The sequence below is a fragment of the Pleurodeles waltl genome, chromosome 11, assembly GCF_031143425.1.
Source record: "Pleurodeles waltl isolate 20211129_DDA chromosome 11, aPleWal1.hap1.20221129, whole genome shotgun sequence".
In the NCBI taxonomy this organism is placed as follows: Eukaryota; Metazoa; Chordata; class Amphibia; order Caudata; family Salamandridae; genus Pleurodeles; species Pleurodeles waltl.
This window is the reverse complement of record NC_090450.1, coordinates 336,718,913-336,739,328: the sequence shown is the minus strand read 5'-3', so window position 1 is coordinate 336,739,328 and position 20,416 is coordinate 336,718,913. Positions and strand designations below refer to the sequence as shown.

Below are 20,416 nucleotides of genomic sequence, written 5' to 3'. Positions count from 1 at the left end.
TTTGCAATGTATTCTGAGGAACTGACCACCAAGCTGGTGAGGTTTTATGGCACAGCCAGAGGGAGCCTACCTGACATGACCAGAGAGGCGCAGATAGTCCCAATTCTAAAGCTCGGTGGACCTGCGATGGATCGCATGGCTTACCGTCCACTGTTGATGCTAAATATCAACTATAAAATCCTAAGTAGAGTATTACCAACTAGACTACTCACATTTATAATCAAATGAATACACCCTGACCAACTGGGTTTTATCCCGGGCCGCAACACTGTGTTTAACATCAGGCACCTCTTTGATCCTGAAGGCTAACGATTATGATCACAAGACTGCAGCGATATGCGCAGTAGATATAGAAAAGGCTTTTGATAGCCTGAAATGGGAATATTTGTATGACATGATGTAACACATGCGACCGGGAAGGGGCTTTATAGAATGGCCTAAACTGTTATATACAAACCCGATGGCTAGTGTCCAAACTGGTAGGACGCAACAGGGCTACCCTGTCGCCTCTACTCTTTGCTCTGGCCATGGAGCCTATGGCCAGCTGCTCAAGAATGGGAGTGGACTACCAGGGCCCAGCATCCTCCAGAGGGGTTGGATCAACTGCAAAGGGAACCATGATGTTTACTTTACCTAGGAGTGGAGATTTACCACGATCGCACCGACCTCCTGGACGGCAATGTGGTACTGGCTTTTAGATTGCTCCGATCAAACACTGAATTTTGGAGAACGCTCCAGATATCGGTGGTGGGGTGCATATTCTTATTGAAAATGGTAGCCCTTCCCCGACTGTTGTATTTTTTTGGATCCCATGGACAATGTTCGGAGACTTGAACCTTTTGCTTGTTACATTTATATGGGAAACAGGTCAGAAAGGAGTGGTGCTTTCAGTCAAAAAAAGGCCTACAACGGATGGGGGACTAGCGGTCCCAGATTTCGAAACGTACTATATCACAGCCCAACTCTAGTGGTTAGTGAGGTAGCTAGTAGGTAGACAGACTCCAGACAACGTCTTGGGACCCGTTGTGCTGGGGCTATCTGAATTGATCAGAGTGCTGCTGTGACTGAGGCAATCTGCAGCTGGGGACACCCATGAACTGCTCATGATCTTTAAATGCTGGACCAGATAGCTACAAAAGGTGAATGTGAAAATTCCCTACTCACCTGGTCTACCCATTACCATGCTTAGGGAGCTCCCACATGGGGGACATTGGGGAGGACTGGGAGGCAGCCGGAGCCACCCCGGTAGGAGATCTTTTCAGGGAGCCCAAAATGCTCCCATTTGAAGAATTCCAAAGTGAATCTGATCTTCCACAGGGACACTTCTTACTGCATAGAGTAGTGACCACATCATTTCGCAGACATTGGCTCACTGGAGCCTCTGAGCCACCTTCGCTTAAGAGCTGTCAATATATAGCTCTCTCAGCAGGTACGTTTAAAGCAATTATGAACCTCCTCAGAATGATCCAAGAGGACTTGCTGGTCCACTGGAGAAATTACAGACACAATGGGAAGAAGATCTGAACAGCCTCATACAGGAAGGGGATTGGGCAGTCATCCTAGACAGGACCCCTATGCTACTCAGAAACACTCAATTAAATTTGTATCAACTACTATGTTCTTACCCTGGAGCGCATTGGTAGATACTTTCATGTGCCCAAAGTGGCATGTCCTTGATACGGAGAAGTGGGCGCCAACCTATTACACATGTTTTGGTCCTGCCCTCCACTACAGGCCTTCTGGGAGGTGGTGGTGGAAACGACAGGAGGAATCATCAAGAAAGACATCCCCTGCTCCCCTGCTCAGGACCTCCTAAGCTTGTTCCCACATACTGCCAAGAACAAAATTACAAGACCTGGCTTATACCTTAGCGAAGCAGGAAATTACCAGAAACTGGAAATCACCTGGGGGGCCCGCACTCCTGCCTGGCATAGGGAACTGGTGATATGAACAGACTATTAGAGGGGACTGCTACTCTGTGAGGTGAGTAGGGGATTGGCACTCTTGATGGGGCTAAGGCCTGGGAGACACAGTTGGATAGCCTTAAGAACCCTGAACCGGACAACCCATGGGTTCACCAGAAGGTCCACCCAGATCACCCGCACCATAGAACTCTGTACACTGAAGTAATAGATGCACGGGCATCCCTTCTCTCCTTGGGATTCCTGGAGCGCCGCCAACCTCTGAGGCGAATATGCTGATGACTGTGCCACTGGGCACATGTTGACATTGCTAACTATTATATGGACAACATTTATGCAACTTGTAATCTACTCAGGGGGTGCCTAGGGGGATGTGGTTATTGTTGAATTGCACCCATTGAAATATTGACTGTCTCAGGCCCGGGAAATATTAAACTGCTGTAATTGCATGTCCCTGCTAGATTTTATGGCAATGCTCATATGCAGGTCTTGTTTTAAAATCCAAAAAAATCTGTTTTAAAAAATAAATGATTCACTTTTCTCCCCTTATGACCTTAGGAAATGTTTTCACTAAGTTGTTCATATCTAGGCAGTAGCCTTTTTTTTTAGGTATAAACTGGATGACTATGTTTCCAGGAGTTTTGAACCCATTACCAGCAATTCAAGGAATTATCACTCCAAAATAATTTCTGTACTTCACAGCTTCCTAAATATTTGTATTTGCTAAATAACATGTGTAGTTTGACAACCTGAAACATCAAAGTGACTAAGAATTTTCAGTTTGGCACAGAACAGGATCATCCTGCCTTGTAAATACTACATGAAAGTCTTGGACATTATTTACGCAGTTCACACACAAAAAGCATCCAGAGGGGCACAGATCTAGCCATGAACCACAATGGCTGTGCAAATGGAGCCACTACTCCAGAAGTCGGTCCGCCCTGGCGGGCTAGGGGTGGAGGCTTCTACCTGAGGCTTGGAACAATTAGGGGACTATAATCCCCCCCTTAAGGAGTCTTTGGAGGCCTGGAGGATTGTGACAAAGAAAGGCAAGAAATACTGAACTGCACTGCCTCCCCATTTCCAATGTCACAATATAGCAGCAACATCAAATAAGTGTTCTAATGGTGGCAAACATGTCCCTCTCAGGCTACTGCGGCTATGGTAGGTTGGAAGAGGACTAAAATCAGTGCTAAGATTTGTACATCAGTGAGATCTCGGTTGACATAACCAGAGTTAGGGGATACCTATCTGGCCTCTTTGCAGCAGTCTGAAAGGGTACAATAGCAGAAAGAATTGGAGGAGCACCAGGAAGAACAGTGGCAGGGTAAATCCTATGTGAAGGGGTGGGCCCGGAGGCAGTGATCTGATGTTGGAGTTGATGAAAGCTCTGCACAATGCCTTGAAATAAAGACTGATGCCTTTGAACAAGCATCCAAGGATGATGAAATGAAACTAAAATCTTTCCAGGAGTGGGTGAAAGGAGTGGAGAAAATGGTGACATCAATGGAGGTGTGACAGAAAAGATGGTGCAACAGCAGGCTACTAATGAAGGAACTATAGAGGATGAAATTGATTATAGGTTTCAATCGTTTTTTATTGCTTTTCAAGATGAGTAAGTATATTGTAGTTTATAGTTCCCCAACCATGATTTCCCCATCTGTTGCCCAGACCCCAGTCACAAAACGTGTGCTTTTGAGCAGCACTTTACTTCTCTCAACACCTTATCCTTCTATCAGTTTGCGTTCCTAATTCCGATCCTCACACTATAGTTCTCTTAGGCCTACATTTGCATCTTCTTTATATGTTTAGTGTCTGAAGGAGTAGGAGGAATCTTAATGCTCAACGTCTCTTGCCATGTAGGTAATCACTTGCTACCACCATTTCCTAAAAACTTTTTCCCTTGGCTTTTGCGACCTTCTCCATTGGTAATATCCACTAAAATCTTTTGAAGCCACATATCTCCAGTGGGCATGAACTGTGTACGCCGGGGTTTTAATAGTATCTGCTTTGCTGCTAAGAGCAAGTGAAACATTTCTATTAAGCAGGGGATGGAGTTACTCTGCAGGGAATCCCAACAGATCACTTCCCTATATTCCTGTATGGCTGACCAATTTGTTTACTCAACAGCCATAAGGACTTCCTCCCAAACATACTTAACCCCTTCGCTGCCAGGGCTTTTCCCCCTCAGGTGCCAGGTCTTTTTTTGGCTATTTGGGACAGGGTGCGCTTAGGCCCTCATAACGTTTTGTCCACATAAGCTACCCATGCCAAATTTGCGTCCTTTTTTTCCAACATCCTAGGGATTCTAGAGGTACCCAGACTTTGTGGGTTCCCCTGAAGGAGACCAAGAAATTATCCAAAATACAGTGAAAATTGTGTTTTTTAAAAAAGGGTTGCAGAAGAAGGCTTGTGTTTTTTTTCCCCGAAATTGGCATCAACAAAGAGTTTGCAGTGCTAAAATCACCAGCTTCCCAGCTTTCAGGAACAGGCAGACTTGAACCAGAAAACCCAATTTTTCAACACAATTTTGCCATTTTACTGGGACATACCCCATTTTTACGATTTTTTGTGCTTTCAGCCTCCTTCCAGTCAGTGACAGAAATTGGTGTGAAACCAATGCGGGATCCCAGACACCTAAACATTTCTGAAAAGTAGACAAAATTCTGAATTCAGCAATGGGTAATTTGTGTAGATACTACAAGGGTTTCCTACAGAAAATAACAACTGAAATTAAAAAATATTGAAATGGAGGGGAAAAAACAGCAATTTTTCTCTAAGTTTCACTCTGTAACTTTTTCCTGCAATGTCAGATTTTAGAAAGCAATATACTGTTATGTCTGCTGGACTCTTCTGGTTGCGGCGATGTATAGGGCTTGTAGGTTCATCAAGAACCCTAGGTACCCAGAGCCAATAAATGAGCTGCACCTTGCAGTGGGTTTTCATTCTATACCGGGTATACAGCAAATCATTTGCTGAAATATAAAAAGTGAAAAATAGGTATCAAGAAAACCTTTGTATTTCCAAAATGGGCACAAGATAAGGTGTTGAGTAGCAGGGGTATTTGCACATCTCTCGGGTGCCCATACTAGCCTGTGAATTACAGGGCATTTTTTCAAATAGATGTCTTTTTACACACCGTCTTATATTTGGAAGGAAAAAATGTAGAGAAAGACAAGGGGCAATAACACTTGTTTTGCTATTCTATGTTCCCCCCAAGTCTCCCGATAAAAATGGTACCTCACTTGTGTGGGTAGGCCTAGTGCCCGCGACAGGAAATGCCCCAAAACACAAAGTGGACACATTATATTTTCTCAAAGAAAACAGAGCTGTTTTTTTTTTTTTTTTTTTTTTTTACATAGTACCTACCTGTGGATTTTGGCCTCTAGCTCAGCCGGCACCTAAGGAAACCTACCAAACCTGTGCATTTTAGAAAATTAGAGACCTAGGTAAATCCAAGATGGGGTGACTTGTGGGGCTCTCACCAGGTTCCGTTACCCAGAATCCTTTGCAAACCTCACAATGTGGCTAAAAAACACTTTTTCCGCACATTTCGGTGGCAGATAGTTCTGGAATCTGAAATGAGATACAAATGTCCTTCCACCCAGTGTTCCCCCAAGTCTCCCGATAAAAATGATACCTCACTTGTGTAGGTGGGCCAAGTGTTTGTGACAGGGAAGAGCCAAAAACACGTCGAAATTGAGGGGGAACCAAAGTGGGTCCAAAAGGGTAGTTTGAAAAAACACATTTTTAGGCTGACAAGTGCAGCAGAACTTTTATCGGTATAGATGAGACAATGCTGGGTGGTAGGAATTTTGTGGATTCCTGCAGATTCCGGAAGGTTCCATCACAAAAATGTGGGGAAAATGTGTGCTTTCCAGCAAAGTTGCAGGTTTGCAGTGTATTGTGGGTAAGGAAATGGTGCGGGGTGCATGTGAAGCACACCACCCTGGAATCTACTAGATGTTTAGTTTTCAGATGTGTCTAGGTCTTGTGGATTTTTCTACATAGCAGCGTCCCAAAGGAAAAAAAAAGTGCAGCCCTCACCATTCCAAGTGGGACGTTTTTGAGAGTTACCAAGCTCTCATGGCCCAAATGTAAAACAAAAACCAAAAACAATCAAATGTCCTCTTGCTTGCCATGGGATAAGATGTTTTAGTGTGCAGTGGAGGGCTGAAAGACAGTTAGCCCATTCAGTTCGGGTGGGGGATACCCAGGCTCATACTGGTTGGTAACCACCACCTGACTATTTTTTATTCCCTGGCATCTATTAGACTTTCTGTCCCCCCTGGGTGTGGATCAGGGGTAATTGCCCAATCTGCCCACTGGTGGGCAGAACAACTTTGGCCCCATTTATTTGGGGTGGGGGTATGGCCAAACCCCCAACCTCTTATTTTGAAAAACAAATCTTCCCTGGTCTCTGGTGGGCTTTTTGCCCCCCTTGGGGGTAGATGGGACTTCCTAAAATAGGCCAATCTGCCCCCAAGGGGGGCAGTTATGGCCAACAGTAATGTGCCCCCATGGGGAGTGACCCTTGCCCAAGGGGCTGCCCCCTCCAAACAAAACACACACATACACACACCAATACATGGTGTCTAGACGTTTCAGCCCCCTTTGGGGGCAGATTGGCCTAACAAAAATAGGCCGATCTGCCCCCAAGGGGGGCAGAAATAGCCTAAATACAATTTGCCCCCCAGGGGAGTGACCCTTGTCTAAGGGGTTGCTCCCCATACATAAAAACAAAGTAAATAAAAAATATATATATCCCTGGTGTCTAGAGGTTTCTGCCCCCCTGGGGCAGATCTGCCTAATCATATTAGGCTGATCTGCCTCCAGGGAGGGCAGAAAAGACCTACAAATATGTTGCCCCCCTTGGGGAGTGGCCCTTGCCAAAGGGGCCGCTCCCCTTATGCATTAGTATAAAAAAATAAAAATTCCCTGGTGTCTTGTGGTATCTGCTCCCCCCGGGGTCAGATCGGCTTGGCCCCCCTGGGAGCGACCCTTGCCTAAAGGGTCGCTTCCCAAACATAAAAAAATAAAAATAAACCAAAAAAGAATTATCCCTGGTGTCTAGTGGTTTTCAATGGCCTAAAAATCATTTGCCCCCCTGGGGAGCGGCCCTTGCCCAAGGGACTGCTCCCCTTATTTCATATAACAAAAATAAAAAATTCCCTGGTGTCTAGTGGGCATTTCTGCGATCGGGTGGCAGAAATGCTCAGAGAAACATGAAAGGAGAGGAAAGGCCTTTCCTCTCCCTTCATGCCTCTCTGCCCCCTCCACGTGATCGTCGGAGAAATGCTTTTGCATTTCTCCTTCGATCTGTGCTGGAAGCTGAGCTTTCAGTGCCGGGGGGAAGGCCTCTGATGAGGTCAGCGCACGAAAGTGTGCTGATGTCATCAGACGCCACAGGAGGTTGGGCAAGTGGGGGGTGCAAGGGGAAGCGATTCCCCTTCCATCTCTGCCCAGGGGAGGGGGGTGCTCGGCCATCTGGCGGAGCGCTAGCGCTCCCCCCGGGGTCCCATAGCAGAACGAGCTGGTCTCGTCCTCAGCACCGGGCAACGGGTGCTGAGGGAGAGGCCAGCTCGTCCGGGGCACCATAGGGGTTCATCTTGGGGGTTAATGATTGTATTGGTATGTTTGATTTCTGGTTCATTGTTTGTTTTTTGACGCATGATGGTCCACAACACCGCTCTCTAAAATTAGCCCACTAGTATTCCAATAATGCACACTACACACAGGATTCCCTGCACACAATCCACTACATTCATATCTTGGAATATCATCTCCGAAAGGGTAAACAGGTATTGCAGTACATAAACAGACATTGAGCCGTGATCGCCCTCCTGCAGGAGACACATCTGACCCACCGATCCACCTACACATTTGCAGCCTAATGGGGGCCCCCACAGCTCTTATACCAGACGGGTCTGCATATTGATACAAACAAAAGTCCCCTTCCATCTAGTCTCCACTATCGTCGACAAAGACGGTAGATATATACTGGCATAAGATCCTTCTTGCTAACAAATATACTCCTAACATAGATGACCCCAATTTTTTTTCACACAGTACTGACTCAGCTTGCCTGCATGGATCTGGGATCCATTATGCAACACTAAGGCTGCAAAACCAACTATAAAAAACACATCATTGCGCCTCGTGCGACAAATCTGCGAATCTCACCAATTGAGAGACCTGTGGTATCTGTGACCACAAGCGGCACTAGTATACACACATTACTCAGCACTGCATGACACGTGGATGTGCGTTGATTACTGGCTGATCTTCCAGCCTGTGGCCACATGGCTGAATGCTGTCACATGCTTGCTGTGCACGCTATCATACCACTCGACGGTGACTATGACCAGCTCTACTCCCCACCCAGAAGTACAAGAGCGATGTTAGCGTTTTCCCACACTTGTGCTCCAAGACTCAATGTTTCGCTCAGACTAGCAGATGGCAATAACAGAATACTTCACATTAAATGCTAGGTCAGTTTCCACATATGCTACACTCTGGTATGCTTTCAAGGCCTATGCAAGGGGTATATATATATATAGTGAAACATGCCGGCATACTGAGAGATATATCCAACAGTTTGTCGCAAGCTGAGCCTGCTCTACGCGACCTGGACTGGGCAGATGCACAGGGTGGTAATGGCTCGAATTTAGGAAGGTGATTTGCCCTCATGGAGGAGTACCGTGAACTAGCAGACCGCAATCTATCTGTGGAAATACTCCACAGTCCATTGTTACGGGAGGGAGACCACCCGGGGCATACGCTGGCAAGCCTCTTCAGACTCTCCTGGTCGGCAACATATATGCCTGAACTGTCCACTACTGGGAGGTACGAAGGTTGGGCACAGAGGAGGTGCAATCCGAGTTTCTCTCCTATTACACTGCACTGTACGACAGCCGGCAACATGGGGATGAACCACCAATAATTTTCAATATCTGGAAGAGGTGGCTATGGTTTGGATTACTACGGCACAACAATTCCTTGGTGACCCATTAACATGTGAAGAAATAATATTGGCAAATGACACCGAGTGCTTTCAAAGCCCAAGGCTCAAAGGTTTTACCAGATAATTCTATAAAGAATATAAACAGATTGTTGCCCCTCATTTGCTAGAGGTTTACAATGAGGCCCTCACACACCGTATATTACCCCCAAAGTTACCGAAGGCAGTAATCACACTTTTTCCCAAACCTGATAAAGATATTCTCTATTGTGACTCATATTGTCCACTATCGCTGTTAAACTTTGAGAATAAGATCCTGGCAAAACTTTTGGCTACCCGGGTCTCTCTACTGATGGACAGCATAATATCCTCAGTGTAGACGGGTTTTGTCTCCAATTGCTCTACGAATATCAATCTACGCACCTTGTTCTCGATGCTACAAGATATCCGCCTCTACCCCCAGTGGCGATTGCATTGTTGGACGCCGAAAAGGCATTCGACTCCCTCGAATAGCCCTTTCTATTTGCAAATTGAGAATCCTGCAGGGCTTCACTGCCCTGATCAAATTACTATACATTGCTCTTACCGCTAGAATAAGAGTGAACAGCACCATTACCCCTTCGTTCCACATCTCCAGAGGAACCCAGCAGGGCTGCCCTCTATCCCCTTTATTTTTCATTATATCAATGGACCCCCTAGTCCAGCAACTGCAAAAAAATCACATTCAAAGGGGACTGCAGTTTTAGCATCTCATTATACACGGCTAATATACTGCGGTTCATCCACCACCCTGAAGTAAATATGGATCCCATCCTTCACAAAATTATCTCCTTTGGTGCCCTGTTAGGACTGCAGGTCAACTGGGCAAAATCGGAACTGTTCCCACTAACAGATGCAGTGGTCCCGTTGCGTTTAATCTTAATCACGATCCAGCAATGGAGAGACTTGCCACTCAAATTGAACGCTGGATCAAGCTACGGCTTTTGCTAGTGAGGCGAATTGTCATAGTCAAAATGGTGGCATCCCCCCATTTCTATATTTTTTGCAAGCATTCCCATCCCCTTGACCAACTCCTTTTTTGCAGAAGTTCGTCAACTACTGACCTGCCTCGTATGGGCAGACAAACGCGCGAGGATATGATGGGCGGTGCTAGTGCTTCCCTATGAGAAAGGTGGATTTGGATTAACCCATTTCTACCTACACTACCTAGTAGCACAATGCTGCTTTTCTTTCCACTGGTACCATTCAGATGCATGCCTCCAATACACTATACAGAGAGAGATCTTATGCACCCCCCACCACTGTGCACACTGCTCCCACAGGGGCACCCGATAGATCCCACTGATATACAGATGATCTCAACCACTTGCTAGGCATGGCCTGCTAGAGCAAATACTCAATGGGGAAATCTACATTCACCTGCATTACCTCAAGCTGTTAATCCATGGATCACGCTGACCTGCGAAAAGCTGGTAAAGTGTACGCTAACTGCCATGTCACTATACACCAAAGGTGACCTGTTCCCAGAAAGGTACATCTTCTCTAGAACAGAGGATAGGCATTTTGCGGCAGCAACCCACATGGATCACTTCATCCTCAGCAGACTGCAAAGTACTCTGCGCACCCTGCTCCCAAATACCCACTTGCACCAGACGATTTTACCACTCCTCGCACTACTCATCACAGACGGCACTAGATTGGTTTCCAGGTTATACAATGTGTGCTTGGATCTTCTACACACACATGCTATTAAGCTTCGCAGCCACTGGGAGGCCAACCTCGGAAGTCCAATCTCAGACAAGGTGTGGAGGGCCTGCTGTGCCACCATTAGCTGATTCATTACAAATTTCTCTGCCACACTCTGCTACACTTTCCAAACTAGACAGAACACGTCCACAATCATGCCCTAAATGCCAGGCACCTACAGTGGATTTTGCCCATATGGCGTGGACATGCCCTACGATTGCACACTATTGGAGGGAAGTATTCAACTGCCTCTCCTTAATAGTCGAGATGTCGCTGGACTCAAATCCTCTGCCTGCTTGCTGGAATATGTGGCAAATATTCCAATATCAATCAAACTGTATACCACCCTAGCACTCCTACTTGCTAAACATGAAATAGCTATGCACTGGGGGAACTAAAGTTTCACCCAAGATGGAGGCCTGGATCCTTAGTCTCCTCTACTGTTACACCAACAGTGAGATATATGCATCCTTCAGCCTCCTACTTCTCGCCCCAAGAATAACTGGCAACCACTGCAGGATTACATCGAGGCCAATGATGCGCACTAACAGTGGGGGGGTGGACTAGCTGCAGTGAGAAGTCAGAATGACAGAGGCTGCAATCTAGGGTAAATGATATGGGTCTTTGGAGGTTACAAACATGATGCTTATTCTTTGCCACGTCTCCCTACTGGACCAATGTACGTATCAATATTATTGCTGTGATCACTGTCGATGTAACAAAATGTTCTTCCTTTATGCAACTCCGATATGTCACCATGGAGCGGGAGCTGTGTGTGTCTCATGTGCCATGTTCCTATTGTTTATAAAACTGATAAAGGTTTTAAAAAATAGTCATTGTCTAGCTGTAGCGCCAGTTCAGTTTCTCAGGATTCTTGACAGGGAAATTTCATCTCCATCCACAGATATTCATTATTTGCAGAAATGTTCTGACTGCCATTTTATGGAACATGTACCAAACCATGAAGCACTTACCTTCTCCCTGTCCTGATGTCTGCACATTTCATACACAAGGAGAACTCTTGACTACCACAGTGTGAAATGAAAACAGAAATGAGACCCTTTCTCCCCGCCTTTTGGTCTTAAAACCACATTGTTGCCCAGGTGGCCAGAAGAAATTAGTTACTATGGGATCTCTAGACTGTCGCTATCACTCTCTTGAGGAGGAGAATTTCCTGTTGTAGTTCCTTCAAGTTAAGATGATGTTCTTTCTTGGGCAGACAGATAGGTGGGTTCTGTACAAATTCCAACGTATGTCCTCACTGTACAATCTGCCACACTCATTAGTCCAATATTATGGACTTCCCTGCATGGGCAAAATGGGAAATCCCCCCTCCCCCCACCTCCCTCACCTGCTCAGATTGGGGTTGTAAAAGGCAGCTGCAGGGAGTCAATCTCTCTTTTGGTTGTTGTTTGAGCACATTTGAGAGGTGCTCGCCATCCGTCTGGATGATCTGCCATACTTTTCTGTTTGATTCTCGTTAGGTATGTATCCCTGATCATATTCCATTTGTCATGGGTGGTAATATAGTCGGCCTTGATCTCTATACATATTGAATCCTCCCCTGTAGGTCTGGAATCTCTGTGAGCCTGGAAAATGCCTGAGACAGGATGTGGATAGTGCAGAACTCCTAGCTATTTTGCCATATTGGTGTCTGTCTTACTGTTTTGTTGGGCAAAATCCACCTGTTTTTTAAAAACAGGGCAAGTCCAGGTGCTGGGTTCAAGGTGGTTGGAACTTTTTCTGTCCGTTAGGCTTTGATCATGAGACCAGCCAACTAGCCCTTGGAATCACTCTGGTGGTCTGGGGTTCAAGATGCAGGGCCAGCTCTTTTCACTCAGGCAGCAGGGCAGCAGAGTAACAGTGTACCAGAGTAGCAGTCCTTGTCAAATCAGAGCAGCACAGCAGTCATTCGGAGTCTTCCATAGGCACAGAGGTGTCCTGAAAAGTCTGAGGGTCCAATATTTATCCCCGGTCCCAGGTCTGAAGTAGGAGAAGGTTCTGGAGGTTCTAACCTCAAATATGTCTGGAGTTTCCAGCCTTCTTGCCTTGGCCCCAGCTTGTCTGTGAGCACAAAAGACTAGTGTGAAATCCTCTGAAAGTATGCTGAGGCACAGCATTTGTGATTTACAAGTATGGTAGGTGACAGCTTCTCCCCCATCAGGTCAGAGATGGTCCATGCTGCCAACACCTATTCCCCTATTGTCACAGTCTCGGAGTAATACAAAAAGACCAACTGCCAGCTACCCTTAGTTTTGTGATTCAGGATACAGGCTGTAGGCACAAATGGTTAGGACAAGAAAATACCAACTTTCTAAAAGTGATATTTTCAGAATTATGACTTAAAATCTGACTTTACCATTAAAGAGGGTTTTAAATTACAATTTTGTAGACACCAACACAATATTCATACTTGCTCCCAACTGAAAGTATTCACTTTTGAAACGTAATAAGGTAACTCAATGGTATCCTTTAGGAGAGGTAGGCCATGTAGTTGTGAAAAATGAATTTAAGAGTTTTTAACTACCAGGTTTGTGTAAAACTTAAAAGTACATGTCTAACTTTTTTAATACACTGCATCCTGCCCCATGGGTTGTTTAGGGCCTATTGTGCAATTACTTATATGTCTTTAAAAGGAAGGTTTGGGGTCTGGCAAAAGATTTTTTTTTGCAAGGTCGAAATGGTAGATTAAAACTGCACACATAGGATGCAGTGGCAGGCCGTGGCATGTTCAAAGGGCTACTTAGGTGGGTGGCACAACCAGTGCTGCAGGCCCACTAGTACCACTTCATTTACAGGACCTGGGCACATGTAGAACCAGTTTAATAGGGACTTACAAGTAAAATAAATGTAGCAATTGTGTGAAAGACACTCCCAAGGTCAAAACCAGAGTCAGCAAAAACCAAGAAAATAAAAGGCAAAAGGTTAGTAGAAAACCACGCCAAGGATGTCAGGTCCAAAATAAGGCATTTGTAGCTTTGATTGAAGTAGCTGCCACTAAACTAACCACACAGCCCAAATTATCCATCCACCGTCTGTCTCTGTCTGGAAGAAATGATGATGGCGCAATTGGATTCTTTGATCTGCCTTGGGCCACTGACATAACAGAATCTGGTTTCAGATGTCCCCTATGGCAGGTAGGGGCCAACTTTGGGGTTTTGTAATTCATCTCTAGACATGGTACTACTGAAAGAACAGTATCCTACATCCTCATCAATTTTAGACATTTAAATTAAAAAAGTCAAGCATGGGTATCAATCTTATGGCTTTCCACGCCTATTCCTTCAAGTCATAAAGGCAGCAATGCTGTTCCACCAAAGCCGCTCGCTCCATTAGAGCATGAAAACAAGCTACATTATACAGAGGTCAATCTGGGGTGAAGGGCAATTTGTAATCCTCTTTTGGTAAGATATAGTCATCCCACTCCTTCATACCTCCATCGTCTTGTGAATACATAGAATTCGAAGAATCTTCTTTCCCCATGTCTTTAGGAGTCAGCGGTGTCAGTGGTTCTTTGACAACTCAGGGAGGTGTGTTCACTGCGGGTGGATGCTGGGGTGGGGGATGAGGCATAGGTGCCAGAGGAAGATGGATTTAGAGAAGGTAAGGTAGATGCCAATGACGGACCCGAGGAAGGTTGCCCTGTAGGTTGCTGAGGAAATCATCTTTGAATGGTGACCATCACTTGTTGCAAAGTTGATAAAAATGCATCCAACACCTAGTGGCTTTCTGCTGTAATGAGGAGGTCCATAAGAGTGAGTCAGGCTGTCAGCTATGAGGTTTTGTGGTTGATACACTTAGGCCCTCATTACGCCACTTCTCCGATCCGACCACCAGGGCTGAGACGACCGCTGGGCTGGAGACTTGGGTCTCCAGCCCAGCGGCCGTCACAAGACCGTCACAAGACCGCCAGCAGTATCACGACCCGGCTGACCGCCATGGATTTCATGGGGTTGGGAACCGCCATGAAATCCATGGCGGTAAGCACTATCAGTGCCAGGAAATTCCTTTGGTGGCACTGATAGGGGTCACCACCACCACCACCCCCCCACCCCTACCCCCCCTTCCTCTTCCCACACCCCCTACACCCCTGCCACCCCCTAAAGGGGGCAGGAACTCCCCTCCCCCCCCACCCCCAACATTGCTACACAGACACACACCGTACACGCATGCATACACCACCAACACACATACCCGCACACATATCACCAAACATGCCAACAGCCACAAACATGGTCATGCACGCACACCCACATACAGACATACACGCACACATCCATTCAGACATACATACAAACAGAAACACACACATTTCCAAACACAACACCCCCCCGCATGCATTCATGCACTCACACACCCCCTTCTACATACTCACAGGCACACCTCCATTCACGCACACAACACCTTCCCACCCCCATCCCCTAACGGACGATCAACTTACCTGGTCCGTTGAACCTCCAGGAGGGGCGGGATCCGTGGGGGCTGCTCCGCCGGCAGCACCCTGTCAACAGAATACCGCCACGCCGAATCACAGAACCTGATTCGGTGGGCGGTGTTCTGTTGACGGGCGGTGGAGGTGGAGCAACTTCCACTTCCCCGCCGACCGCCAGTATGGCTGCTGGCGGCTCTCCATCCGGAAAAGGACAGAGGGCTGCCAGCAGTCATAATTCGCCGAGGGGAAAACCGCCTGCACTGGCGGTCTTCAGCACGGCGGTCCCTCAGCGGTCTTGCATAAAGACCGCCGAGGTTGCAATGGCCACCATAGTCCTTTACTGTTATTGGCAAGGCCACATAGGTGACAATGGGAATGCCATCCACAACCATTTTTTTTCTTTATCACTGATGCTGATGACTTAAAGGTTTCAGGTAAGGACAGCAGGTCAGACAGCAGATCATAAGAATTGGATTTTCAGATGGTTTCCTATGCAGGTTGGTGTTTTTCTTCCTGAAGTGTACAGAGGAAACTTCTGGTTTCTTCTGTGAGGAGAATACTGCTGATGCATTTGATTCTAACTCCAGCCCTGTAAAACATACAGGTTTCCTTTTTAGTGCTGCCTTTGTGGAAGTGCTTGATAGAGTACTCATCCCGATGAGTAGGGAACCTCCTTAGGGGGTAGTTCTTCTTTTATAAACCATACAATGCCAACCTCCTCTCCCTATCCCTCAGGTTCTTCGAGGAAAAGTATTACAAATGTTGCAACCTCAAGCCTTTTGCACTAGATATAGGCAGTAAATAAATTGTTCATGTGGATCATCAGTACAGACCTTTTTCTGTACATTGTCAGAGTAGGATTTGAAAATATTTTTTTCTCTCGGTCAGTCATGGTGGCAACTGATAACATAAAAGGGAAAAGGCAAAGAGGCAAATTCCGTCAGTAAACTGGGTAGCAGAAAGCTTGTTTACACAGACAACACACCAGTGCGTTTCCCTATATGCACTGAGTTTCGCAATTCAACAGGATGCCCAATTTACAACAACAAGGAGCCTGAGGAGGAAGCCATGGACCAAACAGAGAAAGAGAGGAGCATATGTAGCACCAGTTTGCAGTCAAACCATTCGCTTCAACAGCGCCAAGAAGTAGGTCTTAAAGGGTCCCCATCGAACAAATGCAGGGAAAGGAAACCAGTCGTTTTTGTCGGCTGCCATGTCTCCAGAGGCACATAAACTGCTCCTTATTCCACACTAGAAGTCAGAGGGGAGTTTTGATATTTTTAACAGAGGAAACATTTTAAAATTGATAGGGGAAATAAGAGAACTTCCCAGGTGTCATCAGTAGATCTACTTACTCTCCGTCGAATTTAAACCCCATCCCTTGAGGAGCGACCAAGACGTCATAGTTACCATATGGACCACGGCAGGCCTAGTACATCAACTAGTATTACATTCTGACATCTTTGACTCATAGGACATTGAGCTGTGACAGGTAGAACATCCTCGCTACCCAGGTCTGCTGTGGGCTCCTATGTCCTGCAACAAATCAGTGCTAAAAGGGGTGATAGGAGCTGAAACAAATCTACTGGACATAGAAAATCTAACAGACATGATTAACATTGGCGAAACAGACACAGGCCAAATGTATCAGGCCCTCAAATAGCACCAGCTCCCTAAATCACAAAAATGTTTCTGACAACAGCCAAAAGCCTGGGGACCAGGGCTCACTGAGACCGCTCATGAATATCTGCTCATGGAATGTCCACTGAATTGAGTCAATCTTACAAGACCCAGAAGTGCGGTCCTTCCTGCAGGAGAACGATATCATCTTACTTCAGGAAACCTGGAGCCCAGGGCCGACTGCGTTGTCCAGGTATGCAGTCTTGTAAATACCAGCGAAGAGCTCCTGCAAATATGGTCACGCGAAAGGGGACCTCACAACCTTGGTTTCCACGGCACTCATAGGATACAAAGTCACAGCTGACAGAGGGTCAAACTGGATCCAGGCAACCAAGGTTACAGTTGGTAGGCCCCACAGTAGTCAAACAGAATTAATCCTTAAAAATGCGTACATCCACCCACAAAAAGCATGAAAAGGGGGCAAAGTGGAAACGTTCGGTGAATTAATTAAGGTCTTACAAAGACAGCATAACGAGACCATATTCATCATTATAGGCGATTTCAATCTCAACCTGTTGGCCACAAAAGGGGGAATTGCAAAGAACTGAGCTGCACGTACACATAGGAAATATCTGGAAGATTTAGGCCTAACGTTATTAAATGGAAACAGCGAGAAGGACACTCCAGCAACCATAACTTCTGCAAGTGGCAAAACATGTCCATTATTGACAACACTCTGATAAACAACTCCGCGGTGCCCCTGGTGCAGAATTTCCAAATCAAATGCAGAGGCGAGAGCGATCATTTCCCACAAACATTGGAAATGGTATTCAAATTTGAGACGCTGCAAATCTCACCCGCATCTATGTTCAGTCTTAAAAGAATAAAATGGCGTCAGCAAGGGATAGCGGCTGTGATGGATGAGGTGTATCACAGGGCAGGGTCCCTAGAAGTGAGAACAATCCTAGCGGCCATGCAAGAAAAACAGCTGGCTTTTAAAGGTGAACTGAACGAGCATTAGGCAGAGTTAAGGTGCGGTCTGATTGCAAAACTTCCGGCTACCTCCAATTCAACATTTCAGCCACCAAGTTTCGACTCAAAGAGGGGTTGAAACCGACAGCCATGGTTTAATAAGGCCATGCGCACTCAGAAATCACAATTTGTGCAGTAGTCCAGGAAACTGGTAAAAGCGACCCTCCGGGGCGAGGGTGGAGACAACCTCACCCTGTGGGCCTTGAAAAAAAAAGCATCCTGGAAACAACCAGCCCCCAAGTCACCAAGTAGAGGGGAAGCTCTCGGCCATAGCGGAGAAGGTCTATCACGGACAAGTCTGGGAGCCAGAACAACCAGCCCACCTGATCAAGAAAATGAGGTCCGAAGGGGCTGCTAGACCCAATGACCTCCCAAAGCTGTATTCATCCTGCCTGTTACAGCACCTCCAAACCTGGGGAGATCAAAATAAACTAATCCCAGAGATTTCAAATAGGCTTCAGGGCAGGAATGAGAACATCAACAAATCAAATAGCTCTCTCCCATATTGTGGAAAAGGCCAGAAACAGGAAGTTGAGCCTTCATGCTTGCTTGATTGATCTCAAATCTGCCTTTGACCAGGTCCCAAGTGAAAGGCTTTGGTCCAAGCTGGCCAAATGGAGAATCCCGACCAATCTGCTAAGGGCCATTAAAGATCTTTACACATACATCTGGGTTCAGGTTAAAATAGGAGATGGTACCAGACTAACAAAAAGAATACCTACAAACATTGGCCTAAAGCAAGGCTGTGTCTCGGCTCCAATTCTGTTTAAATTATACACAGCAGACCTCGCCGGTGTGTTGGCACAAGTAAACAGCCTTCCTCCATCTTTAGGCTCAGAGAAAGTCGGGTGCTTACAATACACCAAAGAAATCTTATCACTGAGTCATACTCCAAGGGGCCTGCAACAGAGTAAACAGTGCTCAAACTTTTATGGATCAGGCCTAGAAATAATTCTGGTCAAAACAAAACTGAGGCGGCTCCTCTGTGCAAATTACAAATCTTTCAATTGGTTCCTGGGAGGAAAAAAAGTGGAGGTGGTGCAGTCATACAAATATGTAGGAGTCCACCTTGAACCTCGATTGAAATGGAAGCAATACCTGCTTTCGATTCAGGCAAAGGTCCGCTCATTAATATATAGCTTCAAGCTGCTTAAAAAGAAGCTGGATTGTCCAAACTTGTCTCATCTCTTAAAAGTTTTGTCAGCTCAGTTGCTCACAGCTATTTCCTATGGGACCGTAGTTTTGCCAGGCTGGGAGATCCTTTTACTAAATACCGGCCAAGTTAAAGTATATAAGGCTGCTCTTAACATTCCGAAAAGTGCTTCCGTGGCCCAGGTCAGACTGGAGATGGACCTAAAAAAACAAGGCTTTCAGCGAAACAGAGCCTTTCTTAAAGCATCTTGGATGATATGGACCCCAGAGAATACCTCCATAAATTATTCCTGCTGCAAGAAGTGCAGGCGCAACACATCAGAAATAGAAAAGGAACCTGGGGAAGCTACCTAAACCAAGTCATCCAAATCTTGGGTATGGAAGAAGCACGGAAGTGTGGCATGGGGAAGCCAGCATATAATAGATTAATTAATGTCTCTGTCCGCTCCCTATCCCTTTTCAAAGACAAGGCCTCTTTGGCCAAATGACGGCATGCCTGTGCAGTTCCGGGGTCTTATTCAACTCTGTCCCCACAAGGATATCTAGCTGAACACTTTTCTATTCAAGTAAAACATCAGTTCCTTTGACACCAAAGACGCTTGCCCCTCTTGGAAAGATCAGTTTCCTGACCAATGTTGCCGCTTATGCGGCCATAACTGAGAAACTTTGTTGCACGCCCTTTGTACCTACCCGTCTCTGGCCTGGAAAGAAGAAAGCTGCTAAAATAGTATTTTTTTATTCATAATGTCTGCTCCTGCAGACTGGCTGTAATAAGTTGGCTGAAGGGCAAGTCAATTCCATTCTGTTGCAGGGGGGTGTGTGGGGGGGGGGGGGGGGGCAGTTTTTGCAACCGTTTCATAAGAAGCTGGCTATGGATGACTCTGGGTAATTGTTTGACATGCAGAGTGCCCCGGTTGGCGATCCGTAAATGATTGTTTACACGTTTAAGGCACAATCATCTTCTCATGAAATCAGCTTTTTAAAACTTGTTCATGATACTGCATATGAGGGTTTTCTTTCCGAGTCAGAACAGGAAGGTTTACCAATTACAGTAATTAGCCCTTGACAACATTTCTGCCCCCACCGTTTTTAAGTATTTTAAGGTCTTAACTTTTCAAATTTTGTCATAGGTCACTTGTCCAAGATTGGCGTTTTATTATGTATTATATTGCAATGTTTTTATTATTAATCAAGCAATAAAGATTATTTAGTTATGATGAGTCCTGTGCACATTCCAAAGATTCCAATATTTGCAACTGTTGATTATATTCTTCATTTATACTTTTTACCATATGACAATATGTGCTGTAAGTATTCTGAGTTCTAATAGTGTGCTTATTCTTATAATGACAACTGCTCTCATAAAGAGCTAGTTGAACTGCATGGTACAAGAATACCAACACGTTTTTTCTCACATCACAACATTAACTACAAGGACAATTTCTCATGATAACTGTGAGAATCATTATAAAGGCAGTGCCATCAACTCTCTTGGCAGAGAAGATTATTTTCAACTTGCAGGGAACTTGTTGTTTCTCCATCTAGGTTGCT

General features: G+C 45.7%; 1 protein-coding gene across 1 annotated transcript in view; it reads right to left on the bottom strand.

The window, feature by feature from the left end:
• Nucleotides 1-20,416, bottom strand: part of ING5 (inhibitor of growth family member 5) — a 674,090-nt gene that overhangs the window by 298,651 nt on the left and 355,023 nt on the right. The window lies entirely within an intron of this gene.